Source organism: Neolamprologus brichardi, chromosome 16 (genome assembly GCF_056152115.1).
Source record: "Neolamprologus brichardi isolate AB-2024 chromosome 16, ASM5615211v1, whole genome shotgun sequence".
In the NCBI taxonomy this organism is placed as follows: Eukaryota; Metazoa; Chordata; class Actinopteri; order Cichliformes; family Cichlidae; genus Neolamprologus; species Neolamprologus brichardi.
Window position 1 is genome coordinate 18,061,025 of NC_142119.1, and position 13,737 is coordinate 18,074,761.

The 13,737-nt window shown below is 40.0% G+C and overlaps 1 protein-coding gene across 2 annotated transcripts in view; it reads right to left on the bottom strand.

Moving 5' to 3' along the window:
- The window catches only part of itgbl1 (integrin, beta-like 1), a 58,396-nt gene that overhangs the window by 13,503 nt on the left and 31,156 nt on the right, over positions 1–13,737 (bottom strand). The gene's annotated exons all lie outside the window — the stretch shown is intronic.

Consider the following 13,737-nt stretch of genomic DNA (forward strand, 5'->3'; position numbering starts at 1 on the left):
TTTTAGGAAACTGATTTGCATACTGGCTTTAGTGTAGAATTTACCCCTGGGATCTAAGTTATCATAGGTGCTAACCCTATATTTTGGAAAAAAGCTAAACTGCTGCTCACACTTTTAGTGGGGGAAGTAATCATTCAAGCCCCTGCTGAATTTCTGAAGTTGCTCCCTTGCATTTATTGTAGTTTCTTTATAATGGAGAGAGACTGAATATCAGCCAAAAATCCAGAAAAATGAAACGTATAGATTTATTTGCATGTCACTGAGTAAAGTAAATATTTGATCCCCTACTACCTGGCTTGTTTTAGCCAGTCTGGCTCTGCGCCCGTGTGGCAGGCAGATTACAGATCACTCAGTTAATCAGTCAATTACAGATAATCCTTATCTCACTCCAACCTCTCCACAACCATGGGCAAAGATGGTGGGATGTCAGGAGGTCAAAGGATGTCAGGGCCTGCAGAAGGCTGGAAAGGGCCACAAGACCTACAAGAAGCTTGCTGAGAAGGTGACAACTGGGGGTGTGATTATTCAGACATGGAAGATATATATAATTACTATCAATCATCCTCCGTCTGGAGCTCCATGCAAGATCTTGCCTCATGGGATAAATGGTAAATGGATTGGTTCTTAGACATGAGCCATGTTTTATACAACATGCCCTATTAACCCATTCATACGAGCTTTCCATCTAACATTCATACAACTTGGAGTTAGCATCTTGTCCAAAGATATTTGGCGTGCAGACTGGAGCAGTCTGTGAATGACCATCTTTGAACAGAGGGCGGGGCTTACGACACCAACTGTTTTGAGATCCCTTCCCAGATGCCTTAACGCCCACTCACATCCTGGGCCATTTAACCTCAGTAAATCACATGATAGGATGGGGCTAGGTTTCACAGTGGGTTCACCCGAAACCTTGGCTGACCCACACCCGTTTTCACACCGTGGCTCGTGTGACTAGGTAGAGGATCAATAAAGGGGTCCTTGACCCTGTTGGGGACACTCCCATAGGGCTTAAAATCTGGGACCGTCCAACAATTGCTCTTAGAAGTGAAGAAGCTTCTTGGATAAGAGGTGAAACATTTTCAAGGAAACTTAAAGAAGTACAGACTCTTTTCTTTCCAAGCTCCTTAGACTACAATGAGCTGGATGATTGAGAACCTTCAGACATAACCTAAAATATTTAGATAGTTTCTGTAAAGAGGAGCGCACCAAAATTCCATTGAGACGTGTGCAATCCTGGTGACAAACTGGTGTCAAGCTTTGATTGATTGATTGATTGATTGATTGATTGAAGTACCAAGTCATGTTTTGTGTGGGGATCAAATACTTATTTTGTTCAATTACATCCAAATCAATTTATAACTTTTAAGCAATGCATTTCTTTCTGCATTTTTGGTTGATATTCTGCCCCCAAACCCCTCCCCTAATTTTAATCAAGCTACCATTAAAATTAGAGACTGTTTTTTTTTTTTTTAAGTGGGCAAACTTACAATTTCAGCAGGGGATCACATAATTATTCCCCCCACTGTACAGACTCTTTTCAAGCATCTGCATAAACAGCATGCTAACACAAAACTAGCAAACAATCTAACTGATATTTAAGCTACGTATATGTCAACCACAGCTAAGCAGCAAGAGCCTGATCTAGAAACAGCGATAAGCAATCAGACTTGTAGCATTCTGGCCCCAATTTCTACTTGTACCTGTTTCTACACTGGGATCACAGTGGCGATTGCTGTGAAGCGCCCTTTGGCCTGGTTTTCAGCTGTGCTGTCAGCTTTGTGTTAAAACAGAAACACTTAAAAGAAAGATCATGTGTGTCCTCATTAGAATGAGGATTTGTATCAGTGTGTGGGACCATAGGAAGATGAAAGTACAGCCGGTGTCTGTAGACTTTAAAGGAAACAATAAAAACCTATTTAGTCTGTACCAAATCTTAGAATTAGTTAATTACAATCTAAGATGAATATATTGGGACATGACATCATTTATTTAACAAAAACTAAGCAGAAATGCGGAAGCAGTGTGTGTATTTCGGAATTAAGGCTACGTCCACACTAATGCGTTTTCGTTTAAAAACGCATCATTTTCTCTCCGTTCTGGCCTCCCGTCCACACTGAAAGACACACAAACACACACAATTGATGGCTTTTAAAATATTTCCATTCCCCGATGCTGCAGACAAAAGACACTTCAGATGGGTAACCTGCCCACCAAGAAAAATAATTGCACAAAGGGAATTTCTTGGTGCAATAAAGACAGATTGATCACAGCACACACAGTGCCCCTCTTTTTCTTTTTTCTTGTTTTTATTGAGCTGGGTATTTCCTTTTTTTTACACAATCATTATTCACTCTGAGTATTTTCCCTGTTTGTTACCCTGCGGAGTACATTTTGTGTTTAGTGCCACCAAATTAGACCTAAAACACATCCATAATGTGTATGTGCCTGCCTTATCTTTCGATGACTCACTGGGAGAAATTAGGGGCAATAAATAGTGCAGAGCATGAATTTACAAGACAGCTACTCGAATGACAGCGTCATCTAATGTGTCGTCCATGTCACATCACTGTCACTTCTTATGACCACGCACTTCAGCATGCACAGACACAAACATAACAAGCTCTCGTCCTTCTTCACATACAACATACCACCATCTGCTCAGTGGACTCAGTTACCCTAGCAACCAGTGATGTCATAACACCCCTGCCTTATTGATTATCTCCATGGCCATCAAGCCATCCACCAGTGTGAGTGTGTGCATGTATGTTCATGTTTCGCGTGTGTTTCTTGCTAAAGTAAATGACACATTCATGCGCATGTCTTAAGATCATTTTCATTCCATTTTTGAAAAGTTGAGAACTAACGGATACTGCTCAAGAAATTAAAGGAACACTTTGAAAACACATCAGATCAACAGGAAAAAGAAATCATGTTGGATATCTATATTGATATTAACCGGGTAATATGCTAGGAACAAAAGGATGCCACATCATTTGATTGAACTGAAAATTATCAACCTACAGAGGTCTGAATTCAAAGACACCCAGAAAATCAAAATTAAAAAATGTTGCAGCAGGCTAGTCCATTTTACTGAAATTTCATTGCAGCAACTCAAACTAGTACCAGTGTATATAGTTTGCATGGCCCCATGTGCTTGTATGCATGCGTGATAATGTTAGGGCAAGCACCTAATGTCATGACAGATTGTGTTCTAGTTCTTTTTTTTACAATCTTAATAATGTTAAAGCTTAGTTAAAGCTTAGTTATGTTTCACCACAGCACAAACTGTGCTGTGCTAGGGTATATATAAAAAACACCTCTAACAGGGGGTTGTTGGAATATATATATATATATATATTAGGGGTGCAACGATACACAAAATTCACGGTTCGGTTCGGTACTTTGGTGTCACGGTTCGATATTTTTTCGATACAAAAAAAATGTTCATGCCTTTTTATTAATTTGTCATTTATTAAATTTTCACGGCACATTCTGCACCACCTCTCTGTGCGTTCATCATTTGTTTGAAGCCAGCTCACCTCCTGCAACCACTTTTCCGAGAATACGCGCTTCTTTTGTGGTTCGGACTCCTGACATTTCTTTGGAGGTGGAGGAACACCAAAGTAATTGCTTAAAGGAGCTTCTTCGACATCTTTATGAGTTCTAAACAAATGTCTGTCCTCCTCCTGAAAATCTTATGTATGCAAACACGCGTTGCAACTTCTTATCTTGTGCGCGTTTTTTATTTTGACAGCGAATGCACACCTGCGGACCACTTATGTGTAGACCTGGTTATTTAGCTCGTCATATTGCAGCCACAGAAATTCTTTTGTCCATGAAACCATAAAGCTGCACTTTCTTTTTGCCTTATAGTCTGATTTGTCATAACTTTTCCGTTTTGTGGTAAGCTTTTCTTTGGCTGTCACTTCTTCACCCTGACCTGTCTTATTTGGCTCAGCAGAACTCAAATATATATCCTGCTGCTTTTACACATGCACTCACATAACGCTCAGCGATTCTCTGCGCGATCAACCTCTCACATGTTTAAGCTTGCTGCGGGAGATTTCACTTGTCATGTTTGCATAGTAAGCTAACGATTGATAAGACGATGCCAGAGGAATTGGTGCGCAAATTATAATCACTCACCAATCAGTGCTGTCGCTCTCTATACACGGTTCGCGCGATTGCAAAGTGAAAAGCAAAAAACAAGCGCAAATTCAAACGCGATTTCAATATGTCACATATTGACAGTGGCTCACCGATGCCAATGACATAATTACCCAGCTACATTTCCGAAAGAATGCAAAAGCATTGACATATATTTTTCCTTCCTATGATAGGCCGACGACGAGCAGAGCAGGGCAGCCCGACTGGAAAAATCGCTAGCGATTTTGCGAGCCCTGTATCTGATTGAGGAATCACTCATCTTTGGAAAAGAGAGTTTATTACAGAGAAATGTCTCTTTCCAAAATAAAAGCTATACTATACGCTTCTTCTGGGCTATATTCTCAGCAGCATATTAAACATATCAGGTCCCCATAAGGAGAATCATGTGCTAACGGCTGTCTAAATGACTCGGGTAACGTTTGTATGCGTGCTTGTTGTTTTTGTCTGCTTCCACTTGTCTTTGCACTAGGATGCTATCGGGTAAATGTGCAGTCATATTCGTTGTGTTCCCACTAGTGCTGTCAGCCTTAATCTGAAATGAGGTTAACGCCACAACACGGCAAATCTCCGTTAACAAGCTACCGCGGATTGCCCCGTGTGTGGGGCTGGACAGCGTCAACACATTAACGAGCTAACTGCGCTAACACACTAGTTCCCACTCATGTAATTGAGCATTGCTTGGCACATCTGACATACTGTTTTACTTTAGTCCATGACTGCTTACCTTCAGGGTCATACGTCACATGAAGACCAAAATAGTAGTGATGGGTCGTTCGCGAACGAAATGGCTCTTAGAGCCGGCTCCTTATTGGGAGCCGTGAGGTTTTTTTTTTTCTTTCTCTCACCCTCTCTCTCGCCCTTTTTTCCGCTAAACTCCGCACGCGCGGCCTGTACTTTGCGCTGGGCAGAGGGGGGAGGGGCGTTAAGTTACACTCCCAGTAGCACAGGAACAGAGCCAGAGAGAAAGAGAGTGAGGGACAACAACGTCACATTAGAAAGGTATAGTAATCATCCACTATTTTCAGTTGCAGATGATAAAGGATTCAGAAATCATGCAGGCCCATATGACAGAGAATGTGCATCTTCTTTTTGTTTTAATATTTTAATTTATATTTAATTGTGTTGTGGTTTGCAGTGTTTTGTGTTGTTTCACGTTAAATTTGTTTAAAAGGAAAAAGCTGAAAATTTAAATAGTTAAAAGTCTAAAATGTAAATAGTTGTTCTTTGTATTATATGATTTATTTATTACATTTTATGTGGAGTGAATAAATAAAGTATATTTATGGTGGCCCTTAGAGAAAAATACGGTGGCCCTGAGAGGCCAAAAGCGCTGCAAAAAGAAAAACACTTGCAAAAACAAAAAGCGCTGCAAAAAGAAAAACACTTGCAAAAACAAAAAGCGCTGCAAAAAGAAAAACACTTGCAAAAAGAAAAACACTTGCAAAAACAAAAAGCGCTGCAAAAAGAAAAACACTTGCAAAAAGAAAAACACTTGCAAAAACAAAAAGCGCTGCAAAAAGAAAAACACTTGCAAAAACAAAAAGCGCTGCAAAAAGAAAAACACTTGCAAAAAGAAAAGCGCTGCAAAAAGAAAAGCGCTGCAAAAGCACACACAACACAACGGAAATAGGAAAAAACACAACGGAAATGTTTCTGGGGAGACAATAACCGGACGGACCAGTTGACCAAAACATGCTAACAAGTGCACTGGGACTGGGAGACACTTCAACGAAGTGGAAGCAGAGCGGCCAAAGAGTAAACTTCCAAAAGTAAGTTCTGAATATTATGTCACTTATTTATGTGCAAATGTTTAATAACGAGGAACATTAAAACATTACTGTTGGCCACATGCCGGCAAAGTTATGTGACATTAGCGATGTTTGTACTTTCAGCGTTTACTTTGTTTTAAAGTCTTTACTTTATACGCCGTTAGATAGTCGACCTTAATCTTACAGAGAATGTGATGATTTTGTGGATAATTAAAGTCAGTCATATATCCACAAACACAACAGGCTGAAAGTCAGTGATGCTGCTCGGTTTGCAGTCCTGAATATCACGGCACAAGCAGGATTCACTGCACTGTTAATGTTAATTATGTTATATTGCTGCCTTTGTTCGGTGGTGTTGAGCCAAACGGACTTTAACGTGTGTTTGAACGAGCTGACGGTTCACTCATTGTAGCGACTTCCACAGTCGCTAGAGCCCGGGGATGGAGCCCGCCTATTTGCCTGACGCGCTGTCAACTTTAGCAATAATGCGAGAGGTGGAATTGTTTGCTTGTTTATTAAAGTGTTTACAGAGTAATGTCATCTCAAGATTTGGACTCTTACAACGTCACAGGCTCTAATGTAACAAGACGAAACATGTTGTGCAGCGGTCAACAAAAACTACGGCTACCCAGCCCTCCTCTCTGTCAAAATCAAAACCAGTGAATGACAGACTGACAACGCCCTCTTAATGTCGCCGCTAGCACCCACGTGACTCCCATTACACATCACCATAGCAACCAAACAAATGAAAACCCAGTGATCATCAAAAAATTCAATACATTTAATTATGGTTCCTACACTCATTAAGCTGAAAGAAAGATGCTTTAATCACAGCAGTCACACATGTGTCCACTGTACCAGCTGGGAACTCTTCTTGTTCAGCACTCGTAATAACACTAAATCCTCCTGTTTGTAGCAGTGTGTACACCTGAGACTGTCACCTGTCTGTCTGTCCTGCACTCTGTCTCTGTTTCTTTCTCTCTGATTGTGGAATAAAAGTATGAACATGTATTTATAAGTTACACTTGTGTTTGAATCCTGCAGCTTATCACACATTTGATTTCCATGTGTGACGACTGCAAGTGTCCAGAGTGAGGACAGACTGAGGGACCCACTGCTGCACATCATCTGTGAGGCTTTGCACCCCTGATGATCCACCAGGACTCAGCAGTGTGTGAGGAAGAGGAGGAGGAAGAGCCAGCAGCAGCTGACAGATGGAGAGAATAGACAGACTGTTCCCTGTTTGTGAAGGACTGCTAGGAAAGTTTAACATAACTAATTGTCTGTCCTGAATCAGTCTTATTAGGTAATGTTCAAATAATGTTATCATCCAGTGTTTTCAGTGTGGGAGAAAGTACTCAGGGCCTTCAAGTTACACACTATGAAAGGAAGAAACAAGTTTAATGTTCAGAAACCTAAAGTATGTATCAGCAGCTGAATGGAGCTAAAAATAATTGTTTGTTTCAGTTCTATGAAGCTTTGAGTATTTTGGATCAGTAGTACTGCTGTGTTTGTTGCATCATAATGCTTTAATTGTTTATATGCTTTATATATTCTGAGGTAAGTTGATCTATAGTGTTACATCATATTCTATAAGGATGTTATGTGTTTGTAGACTTTCTGCCCAGTTTGACCCATTTAGCAGAAGTCAGCCTGTTTAAGGCTCTGATATCTATTCTGTATGACTTAAAGCAGTTATGACATGGTCTGATTTTCTCACCCAATAAAGGAATATTTCATATATCAGTCTACTCTTCATTCTATCAGAAACAGTTATCACAGCTCGTACATTTGCTTCTTCCACACATATATGTAAGCATTGAGCCAAATTTACTAATGCCAACATATTAAAAGAACAATATTTGTCTCTTATATATAATACATCTATATATACACTGTCACAGATACTTGAGTGTCTTTAAGGGAAGATTTAAGGTGATAGGAAATATAAATAAATGCAACTTGAATCTTTACTGAAGCTCAGTGTTTGACACAGAGTTCACTCACATGTGCTGTACCAGTGTACCTGCACATGTGATGTGACAATAGAAGTGATTTGATTTGAGAGTTCAAGCTCACTGCTGTAATAACTGATAATGATTAATATAATAACTATAATATTGGCCATCTCATATTTACACTGACTTTAGTCTCATGAACAACATTAACTATTTGTTATTTACTAGCTAATCTTATATGACTGTTCAGTACAGATATGAAGCCCAACAATCATGTTTTACAGTCCTGTGGTCTCAGCCTCAGATACTTATTAAATCACACAAAGCTCGTGTAGAAACAAACAAACGAACAAAATATGTTCTCCTTCATTTCTGTCAACCACACGTTTCCCGCTATCATGGTTGCTAGGTAACCTGGGCAGCGCGGGTCGGAGGCTAGACCATCCCATTTCAGACCCTGAATTGGGAAACAGTCCCTGAATTGCTGTATCCCAATTCAGGGTCTGCAGCCTTAAAGTACGCAGCCTCAACGGTCCTCAAGGGCCGCGTACTCAAAGACCGCTAAGGCCGGAAGTGTGAGGCTTGTGAAATGGGACGGTCTAGCCTCCGTCGCGCTGCCCAGGTTGCCTAGCAACCATGATAGCGGGAAACGTGTGATTGACAGAAATGAAGGAGAACATATATTGTTTGTTTGTTTCTACATGAGCTTTGTGTGATTTAATAAGTATCTGAGGCTGAGACCACAGGACTGTAAAACATGATTGTTGGGCTTCATATCTGTACTGAACAGTCATATAAGATTAGCTAGTAAATAACAATTAGCTAATGTTGTTCATGAGACTAAAGTCAGTGTAAATATGAGATGGCCAATATTATAGTTATTATATTAATCATTATCAGTTATTACAGCAGTGAGCTTGAACTCTCAAATCAAATCATTTCTATTGTCACATCACATGTGCAGGTACACTGGTACAGCACATGTGAGTGAACTCTGTGTCAAACACTGAGCTTCAGTAAAGATTCAAGTTGCATTTATTTATATTTCCTATCACCTTAAATCTTCCCTTAAAGACACTCAAGTATCTGTGACAGTGTATATATAGATGTATTATATATAAGAGACAAATATTGTTCTTTTAATATGTTGGCATTAGTAAATTTGGCTCAATGCTTACATATATGTGTAAAAAGCAAATGTACGAGCTGTGATAACTGTTTCTGATAGAATGAAGAGTAGACTGATATATTGAATATTCCTTTATTGGGTGAGAAAATCAGACCATGTCATAACTGCTTTAAGTCATACAGAATAGATATCAGAGCCTTAAAAAGGCTGACTTCTGCTAAATGGGTCAAACTGGGCAGAAAGTCTACAAACACATAACATCCTTATAGAATATGATGTAACACTATAGATCAACTTACCTCAGAATATATAAAGCATATAAACAATTACAGCGATATGATGCAACAAACACAGCAGTACTACTGATCCAAAATACTCAAAGCTTCATAGAACTGAAACAAACAATTATTTTTAGCTCCATTCAGCTGCTGATACATACTTTAGGTTTCTGAACATTAAACTTGTTGCTGCCTTTCATAGTGTGTAACTTGAAGGCCCTGAGTACTTTCTCCCACACTGAAAACACTGGATGATAACATTATTTGAACATTACCTAATAAGACTGATTCAGGACAGACAGTTAGTTATGTTAAACTTTCCTAGCAGTCCTTCACAAACAGGGAACAGTCTGTCTATTCTCTCCATCTGTCAGCTGCTGCTGGCTCTTCCTCCTCCTCTTCCTCACACACTGCCGAGTTTCTCCTGGTGGATCATTGGGGGTGCAAAGCCTCACAGATGATGTGCAGCAGTGGGTCCCTCAGTCTGTCCTCACTCTGGACACTTGCAGTCGTCACACATGGAAATCAAATGTGTGATAAGCTGCAGGATTCAAACACAAGTGTAACTTATAAATACATGTTCATACTTTTATTCCACAATCAGAGAGAAAGAAACAGAGACAGAGTGCAGGACAGACAGACAGGTGACAGTCTCAGGTGTACACACTGCTACAAACAGGAGGATTTAGTGTTATTACGAGTGCTGAACAAGAAGAGTTCCCAGCTGGTACAGTGGACACATGTGTGACTGCTGTGATTAAAGCATCTTTCTTTCAGCTTAATGAGTGTAGGAACCATAATTAAATGTATTGAATTTTTTGATGATCACTGGGTTTTCATTTGTTTGGTTGCTATGGTGATGTGTAATGGGAGTCACGTGGGTGCTAGCGGCGACATTAAGAGGGCGTTGTCAGTCTGTCATTCACTGGTTTTGATTTTGACAGAGAGGAGGGCTGGGTAGCCGTAGTTTTTGTTGACCGCTGCACAACATGTTTCGTCTTGTTACATTAGAGCCTGTGACGTTGTAAGAGTCCAAATCTTGAGATGACATTACTCTGTAAACACTTTAATAAACAAGCAAACAATTCCACCTCTCGCATTATTGCTAAAGTTGACAGCGCGTCAGGCAAATAGGCGGGCTCCATCCCCGGGCTCTAGCGACTGTGGAAGTCGCTACAATGAGTGAACCGTCAGCTCGTTCAAACACACGTTAAAGTCCGTTTGGCTCAACACCACCGAACAAAGGCAGCAATATAACATAATTAACATTAACAGTGCAGTGAATCCTGCTTGTGCCGTGATATTCAGGACTGCAAACCGAGCAGCATCACTGACTTTCAGCCTGTTGTGTTTGTGGATATATGACTGACTTTAATTATCCACAAAATCATCACATTCTCTGTAAGATTAAGGTCGACTATCTAACGGCGTATAAAGTAAAGACTTTAAAACAAAGTAAACGCTGAAAGTACAAACATCGCTAATGTCACATAACTTTGCCGGCATGTGGCCAACAGTAATGTTTTAATGTTCCTCGTTATTAAACATTTGCACATAAATAAGTGACATAATATTCAGAACTTACTTTTGGAAGTTTACTCTTTGGCCGCTCTGCTTCCACTTCGTTGAAGTGTCTCCCAGTCCCAGTGCACTTGTTAGCATGTTTTGGTCAACTGGTCCGTCCGGTTATTGTCTCCCCAGAAACATTTCCGTTGTGTTTTTTCCTATTTCCGTTGTGTTGTGTGTGCTTTTGCAGCGCTTTTCTTTTTGCAAGTGTTTTTCTTTTTGCAGCGCTTTTTGTTTTTGCAAGTGTTTTTCTTTTTGCAGCGCTTTTTGTTTTTGCAAGTGTTTTTCTTTTTGCAAGTGTTTTTCTTTTTGCAAGTGTTTTTCTTTTTGCAGCGCTTTTTATTTTTGCAAGTGTTTTTCTTTTTGCAGCGCTTTTTGTTTTTGCAAGTGTTTTTCTTTTTGCAGCGCTTTTTGTTTTTGCAAGTGTTTTTCTTTTTGCAAGTGTTTTTCTTTTTGCAGCGCTTTTTGTTTTTGCAAGTGTTTTTCTTTTTGCAGCGCTTTTTGTTTTTGCAAGTGTTTTTCTTTTTGCAGCGCTTTTTGTTTTTGCAAGTGTTTTTGTTTTTGCAGCGCTTTTTGTTTTTGCAAGTGTTTTTCTTTTTGCAAGTGTTTTTCTTTTTGCAGCGCTTTTGGCCTCTCAGGGCCACCGTAGAAAAAGCACGTACAAACTCCAAAACACGTACAAACCCCTAAGCATGTACAAACTCCAAAACGCATAAAAACTCAGACGCACTTACAAACCCCGAAGCATGTACAAACTCCAAAACACGTAAAAACTCAGAAGCACGTACAAACTACAAAACACGTAAAAACTAAGAAGCACGTACAAACTCAGAATCACGTACAAAAGACAACAGAAGTGCTCCAAGATGCTAGGGCGCAGTGTTGAGCTTTTGTTACCTAGTGGCTACACAAGCCAGGAAGTATCAACAACCGGATTTGGTGTGTGGTAGTAACAGGTAAATTATTTTTTTTTTAAATTATTTGAATAAATATGAGTGCTTGTCTATAAATACACAAACAATACACACATGCTTTCAATTGTGTAATTTAAGTGATCTGGGTAGCTCTGTTTTGGAAGTTCAGTTAACGCTAGAAATGTGTTTTGGAGTTTGTATATGCTTTAGAGTTTGTACGTGCTTTGTCTCTAGGGGCCATATATAAACATATATAAATAAAACCACTTTTTTTTACATTAGTAATTCCTTTTCTGCATAATTTTATATTATTGTTAATGATTAAATAATTAAAGCAACAAAACAACCTGAAGAGCCGGTTCGGAGCCGAAAGAGCTGGCTCTTTTTAGTGAGCCGAGCCGAAAGAGCCGGATCTCTAAAAAGAGCCGGAAATCCCATCACTACAAAATAGTTCCAGACGCCAGATCTGAATGAGGGTGGGGGAGGTTCAATTTGCCATGTTGCAACGAGCTTAACTTCTGTCTAGCTAGCTTGCCCTGTGCTCAGTGAATCTGTGTTCGACTACTCCGCCTAGGCTGCACTGTCGAGCGCAGATCCACTGAGCGCTCAACACAGACAGCACCGTCAGAAGGAAAGTTGATAAAATAAATTAAAAATGTTGTATTGTTATATATATATATATATATTAGGGGTGCAACGATACTCGTATCGATATTGAACCGTTCGATACAGTGCTTTCGGTTCGGTACGCATATGTATCGAACAATACAACATTTTTAATTTAATTTATTATTATTTAATTTATTATTTAATTTATTTTATCAGCTTTCCTTCTGTGTTGAGCGCTCAGTGGATCTGCGCTCGACAGTGCAGCCTAGGCGGAGTAGTCGAACACAGATTCACTGAGCGCAGGGCAAGCTAGCTAGACAGAAGTTAAGCTCGTTGCAACATGGCAAATTGAACCTCCCCCACCCTCATTCAGATCTGGCGTCTGGAACTATTTTGGTCTTCATGTGACGTATGACCCTGAAGGTAAGCGAGTCATGGACTAAAGTAAAACAGTATGTCAGATGTGCCAAGCAATGCTCAATTACATGAGTGGGAACTAGTGTGTTAGCGCAGTTAGCTCGTTAATGTGTTGACGCTGTCCAGCCCCACACACGGGGCAATCCGCGGTAGCTCGTTAATGGAGATTTGCCGTGTTGTGGCGTTAACCTCATTTCAGATTAAGGCTGATAGCACTAGTGGGAACACAACGAATATGACTGCACATTTACCCGATAGCATCCTAGTGCAAAGACAAGTGGAAGCAGACAAAAACAACAAGCACGCATACAAACTTTACCGAGTCATTTAGACAGCCGTTAGCACATGATTCTCCTTATGGGGACCTGATATGTTTAATATGCTGCTGAGAATATAGCCCAGAAGAAGCGTATAGTATAGCTTTTATTTTGGAAAGAGACATTTCTCTGTAATAAACTCTCTTTTCCAAAGATGAGTGATTCCTCAATCAGATACAGGGCTCGCAAAATCGCTAGCGATTTTTCCAGTCGGGCTGCCCTGCTCTGCTCGTCGGCCTATCGTAGGAAGGAAAAATATATGTCAATGCTTTTGCATTCTTTCGGAAATGTAGCTGGGTAATTATGTCATTGGCATCGGTGAGCCACTGTCAATATGTGACATATTTAAATCGCGTTTGAATTTGCGCTTGTTTTTTGCTTTCACTTTGCAATCGCGCAAACTGTGTATAGAGAGCGACAGCACTGATTGGTGAGTGATGATAATTTGCGCAATTCCTCTGGCATCGTCTTATCAATCGTTAGCTTACTATGCAAACATGACAAGTGAAATCTCCCGCAGCAAGCTTAAACATGTGAGAGGTTGATCGCGCAGAGAATCGCTGAGCGTTATGTGAATGCGTGTGTAAAAGCAGCAGGATATATATTTGAG